This window comes from Dryas octopetala, chromosome 8 (genome assembly GCF_963921425.1).
Source record: "Dryas octopetala chromosome 8, drDryOcto1.1, whole genome shotgun sequence".
NCBI lineage: Eukaryota > Viridiplantae > Streptophyta > Magnoliopsida > Rosales > Rosaceae > Dryas > Dryas octopetala.
In genome coordinates, this window is record NC_141373.1 from 13,775,399 (window position 1) to 13,787,174 (window position 11,776).

Consider the following 11,776-nt stretch of genomic DNA (forward strand, 5'->3'; position numbering starts at 1 on the left):
TTGCTGGGTACGACACGTGGATATGGCATGCAAATTTTGGTATACCTGGGTCGAATAATGATATCAATGTGCTGGACTGTTCTCATCTCTTTGATGATATGATTTCCGGCCGAAACCACAGGGTGAAATTCACTGTGAATGGGATAGAATACACCATTCCATACTTTCTTGCAGATGGGATCTACCCTCAATGGTCAACTCTTATCACTACATTGCACAGTCCCGTTCTTCCCCACCATAAGTTGTTTGCTGCTCGACAAGAGGGATACAGGAAGGATGTGGAGAGGGCGTTCGGAATTTTAAAAGCCCGGTGGCAGATTATAAAACGACCTGCTCGTTATTGGCGTCCGATTGAGCTTGGGTATATCATGAAGGCGTGCATAATATTGCACAATATGATCGTGGAGGATGAGCGCCCTGAGGATGACGGTAGGGATGACCCAATAGACCCAGAAGCGAGCACTAGAAGGGCAGAAGCTGAATACGAAGGTGTAGAACCATGTCCGACCGGTGCCGCTCCATCATCATTACCTGAGATGAATGTTCGTCGGAATTTGCTTAGGGACCGAAATGTCAACGAATCCCTAAAAACTAATTTGATTGAGCACATCTGGATCCGAGAGGGGAACCCACCACTTGCCCCAACATATTGACCGAATAAGAAGTTCGATTTATTTTCTGTCATGTCGAATGCAGTTGTTGTTGTTGTTTTTTCTTTAAATCCTCGTATTGTTCTTGTTTTTTCTTTTAGTGATCATGTTGTACTTGTTTTTCCTTTAAATCATCGTGTTGTTTTTCTTGTTTGTGGTTGTTGAAGTCCCGATGTTGTAAGGCTTATGTTGTCTAATTTATGAAATTTTCTTATTTTAAATATATTCAATATTGACCTTATTTTAAAGATCTCATTAAAATAAGATCACTAGAATCATTTTTATTATACTTTAAATTTAAAATTATCAATTAAATATCACTTAATCAATATTAGGCATATTTTAAATATGTATAAAACACTGTGACCCAAAATGGGTCACAGCACCATAAATGTGAGAATTGGGAACACCGTTTGGATGAGTTTAGGGGATGTATGTGCTTGCCATCTTTATTAAATTTTTGGGTTTTATGTATCTGCTTGTCATCTTTATTAAAACGGTATTATGTATGTGCTTGCCATCTTTATTAAAATTTGGGTTTTGTTGTTTAGGGGATCAGAGATCTCGTGTATAATGTGGTTTTCAGCTAAAAGATCGATTCAAACTGTTTATTTCCTAGAGGTTGGCTTAACTCTGACCCAAAAAAAAAAAAAAAAAAAATTAATGGTGTCCTTATTGCATGTTAATGAATGAATTGGCCCTAATTGCTCTGTCATTTTGTGGCAGGTGGTTTTGAATTTGGGATCTCTCCAAAACTCACATGAGGCCCAGATTACCTGTTTGGGTTTGTCAGCTGATGGAAGCGCCTTGTGTACAGGAAGTTGGGATACAAATTTAGAGGTTATTTTACTAGCTTTTGCAATTAAGTATCACAAAATTCCTATAAGTTCCTATATGTTTGTTAATTTTTGTAATTATGTCACAAATTGTCTACATTCTTGGTTTATCTAAATTGGTTTTGAAATATGCATTCAGCAGTAACAATTTGATGGTTGAATGTTGCTTGGACTAAAGGTGAACAAATCAAGCTCCTTGAATTTCTTTTAGTTCATAATTTTTCAAGTTCTTATAATTTCTGACCTGCAAGTGCATGTGAATAGGCAATTCTCACGCTGCCTTATTTTAGCATGTTGTTTTGGCTAGAGTATTGGATGAGGCCACAGTTGCAAATCTCAATTCCATTATTCATGCAACTAATGCTATCGTAAGAATTTACAGCTCAATCTTTAGACATATTGTGCTCTATATTATGTTAATTATGCCTAATTTTCCTATTATGTTGTAGGTTGTTTCTTTGCTAAAGGACGACGGTACCTTTATTCAGTAATTGTTTGGTAGGTTAAGGTCACCATCCACATCTGCATAATCTAAAAAGAATTTGGTAATTGTTGATTTCCATAACTGCTCTTTAATTGTCGTTCTGAGCCATGGTACTAGTGCAATGAAGAGTACATGAATATGTAATTGATCTTTTAGATTGTGTAATCCCTCTTCTATTTCTCTTGCTTTTCTTTTCCCTCCCACAAATTAATCAGAAATTAAATAAAAGAATTAATATATGTTAATAAGAATTGGTAAAATAACTGTCTTGTTCAACTGTTTACATGATTACTTTTTTAATTCCATTTCCTGTACTTTTTTCCGAATAAAAGTAGTAATAAGGATTTTGATATTTGATAGACAATATGATAGTTATGTTGGTAGTGTTAGTAGCATGTTGATTTTTGGTTGCAGTTCTTTGATCAATTTCCTTGATCTACCTTAACATTGGTCATGCTTATCCTTATTTCCCTCTACAATGTAGGTGTATTTCTTGCATGAGTTTTGTAGTTTAAGCAAGAGCCTGCAAATGGCTCAACAGCTCCGGCTATTTAGGTATGCAATTCTTGAAGTTATGTTTCTTGATGTACCACTATGTTTTGTAGCTCTCTGTTTTTTTTTTTTTTTTTTTTTAAGAACTTTTGGCTGCTTATTTTTATGATGGGTAGTTCTAGTTTTTTGTGTTATATAATGTCTTTGTTTCTAAGAGAGATCACACTAAATTTCTGTAGGAACAAGTCCAAGTATTTTGAGGTATACCCATTTATCATGGGATTCAGAGGGTTGAACAGATGTGCATTCAAGGCTTGGTATGAGATACGTAAAAAGGGCATGTGAAAAGGCTTTGTGAAATATTAAGTTGTTAGGATGGCAAATTTACTTTGTGTGGCCCAAGCAGACATAATTTGTTTAATTCAGAAGCACGAGTAGTGCAATAACTGTATGGAACCATGTATGTGAATACTAATATGAAGTGCTTATGAGTTATGATGTTTTATTTACTTAATTGTCAGTTTTTTACAAATTTTATGGATATATAAATTCCTTCCAGTATAAAAATGTATAAAGTTTTCAATTGTGTTAATTGGACCATGTATTAAAATTGATGAGAATATGTGGAATACAGTATATTTCAATAATACAATATAAATCAATAATATAATATATATGAAATTGGTTTATTGGTTTGGATTTGAGGGACTGATAGTATATATATATATATATAAGCTAAAAATTATGAGAGAAAAGTGATGGATTATTGGTTTGGATTGAGGGAAGTATTCCCCTGCAACATGAGACCCGACAAGAGCTGACTGCTGCCTGCAAATTGGCAGCCAAATTAATAGATAAAACACAGTAGCTGAAATAAAGGAAGGACGGATAGGCTTGAAGTTGGGATAGTGCTATACCGACCCCATCCTGTTAGACTGTCATTGCTTTGGTCGCTGCACTGTGGCTATTGAATATAAGTGACAGATAACAGTCAGCCTAAGAGAGAAAGGGGACTGTTATATATCAGAAGCAAAGGCATGTTATTGTAGTAGTGTTTGTTCCTAAATGCTACAAAGCAACAAGATAGCAATAACTTATCACACACCTTTTCTCTTAACGAATAAGCAACAGCTCCAAAGCAAGGAAACTCAGCAACTAGTGGTTTGAAGATTAACCTGAAAACCCCACTGAATCCAATATTTTTCACCTAGAGCAATTGGAAAAAGAAGATGATAAGGCATATGCTTAAAGTAGACCCACCTTCATTTAAATGAGATGTTTATGTGTTGAAAAAAAATTGAATCCCTAAACAAAATATTCTTGAATTCATTGACATATGCTTAAAGTAGACCCATGGTAGCCCTATTTCTTGTTTTAATTTGTTAGATGATAACAGAGTACTGGTTGTAATATTTCGTTCCATGTGTGGTAGGGAATATAAATACCACCATTTAGTCGATCTGGAATTCTAATCCTTCCCTTCAATGAAACTGACTCCTTTTAATATTGAGTGTTGTTTCTTTTTTAGGTTTTCCAAACATGATATTTTGATGGAATGGGAAACTAATTACCATTCCCAGTCTGAATTTCCGCAAAACACACGTGGCCAAAATGAAACATATATAGTGGCTCGAAAAAGAAAAAATGTTGTTGTTTGCCTCAATTTATCTCCGGCCACGTGTCGTCTAGGCCGTAGATCAAGAAAACCACGTCCTTCTAATTTGCGTTTGGGCGTGCCAGTACATGGTTGAGAGGCCGAGTGTACGATTGATGATGTTGCGTGAATCTGACTTCCGGTCAAGCAACCGTGAACCGAGGAAAGAACACCCCTCGGTTGCAAAGGTTTTAATGCCTTGGTTGCAAGGACTTAGGATAGATGGGCCGTATTAGGTGTGATGGTGATGTGATGTGAAAACGTGTGTGAGAGGATGGGTGTGAAATCAAGATCAAGCATGTAACAGTTAACTATAAAGATAAAATCAAAACTTAAACGATCTTTGGTATTACTTGTAATAATGCGAGTATGAACGGTAAAGCGCATAATCTAAACTACTTTAATCTAAGAAAACAATAATAAAGCAATAAATCAAATTATGTAAGGAAATAAAAAGCAAGAAATTGAATCTAAGCTAACAATATGCGGATTAAACTACCATACTTCCATTAATTCCAATAAAAACCGAAGAACATAAAGATTTTGAACCTAAATTCTTGAGAGAAAAACATGAGATTTTCTCAAAGACTTTGCCTAAAAAATGACAATTTAAATGAACATAATAACAACCTATGAAGGTTTGGAGGCTTGATGCTCTTGAACTTCTAGGAATTTTCTAGGGATTTTTTTGTGTTGTTTGTGGTGACACAAAGACTCTATTTATAGTGGTAAAACCCTAATGGGTGCCTTGAATCTCAAGACTCTTGTTTATTCTGAGAGGTTGGAATAGGAAAGGATCTTGGAGAGTTATGACTCTTCGCCTTCTGGATCCTTCGGTTGCTTGTTCCAATGGGACTCGTCTTCCTTGATCTGATCCACACGCTAGGCTCGGCCTTCTTGGCTCTTTGGGCTTCTGTATTGTATTATTTCGGCCCATTTCCCTTACCGGCCCATTCCACTTTGACAATTTCTTTTACTTGTTGGGCCACTACAAGGGTTAGCCCAATATTCTTCCACTCCCGGCCCAATCACTAATAATGCAAAAAATAGGCCCAAACAGTTGTATAGAAGGATTGAGAAAGGGGGTTGAGAGACCTAATTGGGTGGGCACACCTACGAATCAAATAGGCTAATTGATTGAAGCTTGAGTTTCTCAAACTAATATAAAATGACATTTCTTTTTTGTTTACAAAGAAAAATTAGAATATAAAATCAAGACAATCTTGTGATTAATCATTTTTTAGTTTTCTTCAATATTTCAATAATATATATATGATTAACTTAACATTCTAAATACCAAACTTGTGGAAAATATAAAAGAGTTAACAATGGAGAAATATCATATAGTGAAATAATCTCACTGAAAAGAGAGTGATTTTGTCCAACACTTTCTCATCCATATATAAAACATATATGTCCCATGATTTATTATTGATAATCATTGCAATTGTACGGTAAAGAATCATCTCTTATATGAAGTAGGAACATTACTATCATGAAAAATATGCCTAGGTGTTATTCGCTTGTGTTGTCGACTCTAAGTTGAAGCATATTGTATATTAGGCTCTTTGCACGCACGGACAGACTCTAAGGGGGGTGTCCCCAACTCAGATTTTAAAGGAGTTTAATGGATTTTAAAATCCATAGAATCTATCAAAATCCAAAGGAATTGGGTGGAATTCTTATGGAATTTGTTATGTGTAAAAAATGCATTCAAATCCAACCAAATCCATCCAAATCCATTAAAATCCTTCACTTAATGAAATCCATGACTTTTTGAGGACACCTGGATTTCATTGGAATCCATTAAAATCTGAGTTGGGGACACCTAAAGTTCATTGGAATCCATTAAAATCTAAATTGAGGACACCTAGATTTCATTGGACTTTTAAAATCCAATGAAATCTAAGTTGGGGACACCCCCCTAAGTGTGCATGGACAGACTTTTTCTACTACTAAATTATAAAAGTTTGGTAAAGTAATTGAAAATTAAAATTAAAAACAACTCAGTTGTTATAAAAAAAAAAAAAATTAATAAAAAAAAGAAACCATAAAAAGTAAAGTTTTTTTTAAGTCCATAACGGAAAGTAGGCTTTTTTTTTTTAAAGGCCCACTATTATTAAAAAACAAGTCACAACCCGGTCCACTTTAATGAAATCACGTGAAAAAGTGCGTTGGACTTCGTGCCCAATGCGCCCTACCTTTACTTTTTCTCGACGTACAAAATTACCACTGTCTATTTATAACTGCTGGATAATGACTATTCTCACTATACAACAAACAACTAAAAAAAGGCATAAACATGACACACATTGTCTCTATCTTCCATTAACATGTCAAAAAATCATACATCAAGATATATAAAACACAAAAATTCAAGCTTATGAAGTCAAAATCCTAATTTCAACAATAACAAATCATTTTCATTGTCCAATAGTAATTATCAGCACAGTATCTTAATTCATATCACGAGATCGACAAACTCTGGCCTCCATACTTCTAGATCGGTGGTCGACAAACTATGATCTAGAGGTCGTCGACCTCCTTCAAGGCTCCAACGATGAGTTATAGTCAAGAGAAGAGAGAGATAGAGAGAAATAAACAGAGAGATAGAGAGAAATAAACAGAGAGAGAGAGAGAGCAGAACCACAATAAGAGAGAGAACATCACAGAAAGATTAGAGAAGAAAGGGAAGATCGGGAAAGAGAAACACTTGTTTTTTTTTTTTTTAAGGTGGGTTTATAACTAATTAGGTGAAACTTTTTATCATTTGAGTAAGGCTTATTCGCTAATTTGCCCTTTGAAACTAACTTTTTTTTTTCTCACTTTGTCCCTTTAAAGTTAATTCTTCTCACTTTGTCCCCCGAACTTTACAAATGACTCTCATTAGACTATTTCCGTCCAACTTCATCTATTTTGCCGTTAAAAGAGTTGACGTGGCACATCAATTGTAGGTGCCACGTCAGCTTTTTTAATGGACTAATAGATGAAGTTGACGAAAAGAGTCATTTGTAAAGTTCGGGGGACAAAGTGAGAAGATTTAACTTTAAGAGGGCAAAGTGAGAAAAAAAAGTTAGTTTCAAGGGGCAAATTCGCAAATAAGCCTTTGAGTAAAGTAGGTAGGTTAATTTATTATTAAGAGTCCAAAAATGAATTTTAAAATCATTTACTGTAAAAAGTAAGACAATATTATTTGAAATGTAAGTTGGTAGAATCAGTAAATATGTTTAAACTGTAGAAATTCAACAGAATTTTTTTTTTTTTTTTCTGTTCAAGAGTTTCAAGTTCAATTCAAATTCCTTTTCCCCAAATAAAAATAATAAAACAAATTATTTTTTTTCTCTTACCACTATCTTTCGTTACTTTATAAGTGTGAAAAAAATAGTGCTGCATGTATACCCTTAGAGAGAGAGAGAGAGAGAGAGAGAGAGAGGCAAATATTTGTGGAAACGTTAATAGAAAACAAACCTAGTAATTAACTAAGGGTTTCTAATTCAAGAAACAATAATCTAGCTAGCTAAAATAGCTCATCTCGAAACGATGAAACAAGAAAACAACCTACATATTACAAAGTCATTCGACTCATTAATTCCCACTAAATAAACCATTAACAAACTCACATGAACTGTGGTAGACACTATATATTTAAAGTTGGATCCAATCACCTCGGAATTTATTTATTAATTGGTAATTAAGAAACAAAGACCACCCCAAGGTTGATGGATCGAGATGGAGGCCTATTATGTTTTGGTCAATCGTTGAATATTCGTTGGATAAACTTCAGTTTTAAGAGTGGAGACATAGGCCTTGGTTGCTATTTGAAGGTTTACAGCTTCCGTTGGATGCAACCCATCAAAGAACACTGAGGGAGTCGGAGAGAGAGAGATGGTGATTTGGGGGGTTGCTCGGGTGGGTGAGGGAAGAAAAATGTAGGGGTATTAATCCATGTGGCGTGCATGTCATTGAAAACGTCCAATCAGCAAAAGTCACGTAGGCATTTAACTGACAGACGTCTATTTTCCGTTTATTTTTCAAGTTAAATCTTAGTTCGGGTATACATTTGAAATTTTTTTTGTTCGTGGACTTGGTTGAAATGGCCTATATAGTTAAGTGTCTATATTGAACTTTTGCTAAATGATTAATATGGCATATGTGTGCCACATGGTGCAAATTTGGAGCTTGGCCGAGGGTGTTCTCAATCGAGATTTTAATGGATTTTAAAAGCCCATAGAAATCTAGGTGTTCTCTATTGGGAAAGATTCCATAAAAATATAGGTGTTCTCAATTGGGAGTTTTAAAGATTCCATAAAAATCTAGATGGTCTAAAAAACTCAAGGATTTCATTAAGTGGTGGATTTTGATAGATTTTGCTCAAATAACAAAGAACATGAGAATTCCAGTCTTTCCCTCTTGGTTTTTGATGAATTCTATGGAAATTAATAAGAATCCATGAAATCTGCAAACTTCCCCTAAAACTTTTTTGCCTTGTATAACTCCAAGAAAATAAAGAGAAAGTTGGGAGCCCCCACTAATTTATATTATTCTTTGATATTGTTGGATTATAATAATTTTGAAAGGAACATTTTTCAAAAAAGACACGTATTTTGGGATCAATCTTATTTTAGGACACACGTTTGAGTTTGTGTTAGTGTAGGACACATATTTATAGTTTGTATTGTTGTGTGATGCACCGTCAGTTCCGTTACAATTTTTGTCCAAATGAAGAATAATTTGGTCATTTCATATTCAATTTCTAACTTAATAAATATTTGTCAAAAATTAAAAAGATTAATAATAAAATAAATCAAAATATTTAAAACTAATTTTTTAGAATTAAAAAGATGAAAACTAAACAAGATTAATTAAATTAAAAAACATTAAAACTAAAAATATTAAATTGAAAAAGAAAACTAAAAATATTAAAATTAAAAACTAAAGATTGAATATTTAAAAGGAAAAATTACAATTTAGTCATTCTAACATTAATTTCTTATTTAGAAAAAAACCTTATGACTTTTTTTTTTCAAATAAAGTCCTTATTTTTTCTAAATAAAGTCTTTTGAAATGTGTCATTATTTTTTTATTATTTTAGAGTATAGGGTACGAGTTCACCTCATACCTTCCTAGAGTTCAAATCTCAGAGTTAAAACCTAATATAAAGCTAACAAACCAGGGCTTGATGAAAAAGTAAAAATGCATTGCCGAACACTCGAAAATGGCCACCGACTGCTCGGCGCTTGGTATGTGTGGAAAAAATAGAAAATAATTGACCAATATTATGTAACATGGAATAGCTACAATATTATTGAACTTTAGTTAGAATTTTAAAAGACATAAGACTTTAGTCAGTAAATTGTAAAATTAAAGGATCTAAATGGAAGTCTCCCTTAAAAAGGTTAAAACTAAAAATAAAAAAATAAAAAACAAAAAAAAAGGGAGATCGATGAAGATCGCACCCCCTTTTAGGCTTCCCCACCCAGGCCCAACCCACCTCCGGCAACGGCCCTACCCGTCGGTGACGAGTCACCCTCCCATTTCTCTCCATCTCTCCCTCTCTTCCCTTCTTCCTCTTTGTCTATTTCTCTCTCTTTATCTCTCTGTCCCTTTCTCTCTCTATTTATTCCTCTCTCTCTCTCTTCACTGTATCCCACCGCCGAATCGGTGATGGAGGCCATTGAGGTCGTTGGTCTTCATATCGGCATCAAACCGGCCTCCCTCACCGCTCCGACAGTGAGTTATAATGAAGAGAGAGAGAAATAGATAGAGAGAAAGTGACAGAGAGATAGAGAGACGAAGAGACGAAGAGATAGAAAGAGACAGAAAGGAAGAAAGGAAGAGAGGGAGAGATGGAGGGAGGGAGGGAGGGAGGGTGGGGATGCCGCCGACGGGTAGGGCCACCAAAGGTGGGTTGGGACTGGGTGGAGAATTGGGTGCACTGCCTCATTCTTCTTTCTTTTCTTTTTTTTTTTTGTTAGTTTTTATTTATTTTAAAAATATATAGGTGAATTGTCAATTTTGCCCTATAAAAATAGGTCACGTGCATGGTACGTGGTCTATTTTTAACGGAATTCTTAATAGAGTTGACAGACTGTACCACATTAATACAAACTCTAAATATGTATCATATACTAACACAAACTCAAACGTGTGTCCTAAAATAGGATTGACCCCAAAATACGTATCCTTTTTGATAAATTTTCCCTAATTTAAATTGTTAGGTTTGGTACTTGGAATGTGACCGTGCTTTTGATACTGTACTTCAAATTAATTGTCATTTTTTATTCTATTTCCTCTATTGTGGGCTGTAAAACAGCTTTATCCAATTAGCTAGCAACATAAACATTATCGATCAGACTTACATTGTGACTTAAAGTAGACCCATGGTAGCCCTCTTTCTTGTTTTAATTTGTCAGATGATAACAGAGTACTGGTTGTAATTTTCCGTTCCATGTGTGGTAGGGAATAGAAATACCACCATTTAGTCTGGAATTCTAATCCTTCCCTTCAATGAAACTGACTCCTTTTAATATTGAGTTTTGTTTCTTTTCCAGGTTTTCCAAACATGATATTTTGATGGAATGGGAAACTAATTACCATTCCCAGTCTAAATTTCCGCAAAACACACGTGGCCAAAAATGAAACATAGTGGCTCGAAAAAGAAACAATGTTGTATAGAAGGATTGAGATGAGGAGAAAAGGGGTTGCAAGACCTAATTGGGTGGGCACACCAACGAGCCAAATAGGCTAATTGATTGAAGCTTGAGTTTCTCAAACTAATTTAAAATGACATTTCTTTTTTGTTTACAAAGAGAAAAATTAGAATATAAAATCAAGACTATCGATCTTGTGATTAATCAGTTTTTAGTTTTCTCCAATATTTCAATAATATATATGATTAACTTAACATTCTAAATACCAAACTTGTGGAAAATATAAAAGAGTTAAACAATGGAGAAAAATCATACAGTGAAATAATCTCACTGAAAAGAGAGTGATTTTGTCCAACACTTTTCTCATCCATATATAAAACATATATGTCCATGTTTTATTATTGATAATCATTGCAATTGTATGGTTAAAGAATCATCTCTTATATGCAATAGGAACTTTACTATCATGAAAAATACGCCCAAGTGTTATTCGCTTGTGTTGTCAACTCTAAGTTGAAGCATATTGTATATTAGGCTCTTTGCACGCATATTTGTGTGCATCGAACATACTTTTTCTATGGATTCATTTTTGCTCATCATGAATGGGTGATACGTGTCCCACTATTCACGTATCACTATTATGAATAGTGGGACACGTGTCATCCATCTATGATGGTGGTAATGCTCACCACCACCTTTTTGTGATGAGCAAAAATGACTCCTTTTTCTACTACCAAATTATAAGAGTTTGGTAAAGTACTTGAAAATTAAAAAAAAATTAAAACAACTCATTTATTATTAAAAAAAAAAAAACCATAAAAAGTAAAGTTTTTTTAAGTCAATAATGGAAAATATGTTTTTTTTTTAAGGCCCACCATTAATTAAAAAACAAGGCCCAACCCGATCCACTTTAATGAAATCACGTGAAAAAATGCGTTTGGCTTCCGCCTTTACTTTTCGACGCCATACAAAATTACCACTGTCTATTTATAGTAACCGTTGGACAATGA

The 11,776-nt window shown here is 34.2% G+C and overlaps 1 long non-coding RNA gene across 6 annotated transcripts; it reads left to right on the forward strand.

The window, feature by feature from the left end:
* Positions 1–1,200: 1,200 nt before the first annotated feature.
* Positions 1,201–2,931, forward strand: LOC147277423 (uncharacterized). Of its 6 annotated transcripts, none has more exons than XR_015124018.1 (7): positions 1,201–1,271; positions 1,377–1,490; positions 1,626–1,664; positions 1,751–1,854; positions 1,936–2,031; positions 2,455–2,525; positions 2,702–2,931. It is a non-coding gene; the product is annotated as an uncharacterized LOC147277423 (long non-coding RNA). The 6 variants fall into 6 exon arrangements; XR_015124016.1 differs by having other exon boundaries at positions 1,629–1,664; XR_015124019.1 differs by having other exon boundaries at positions 1,629–1,664; positions 1,777–1,854.
* Positions 2,932–11,776: the final 8,845 nt, after the last annotated feature.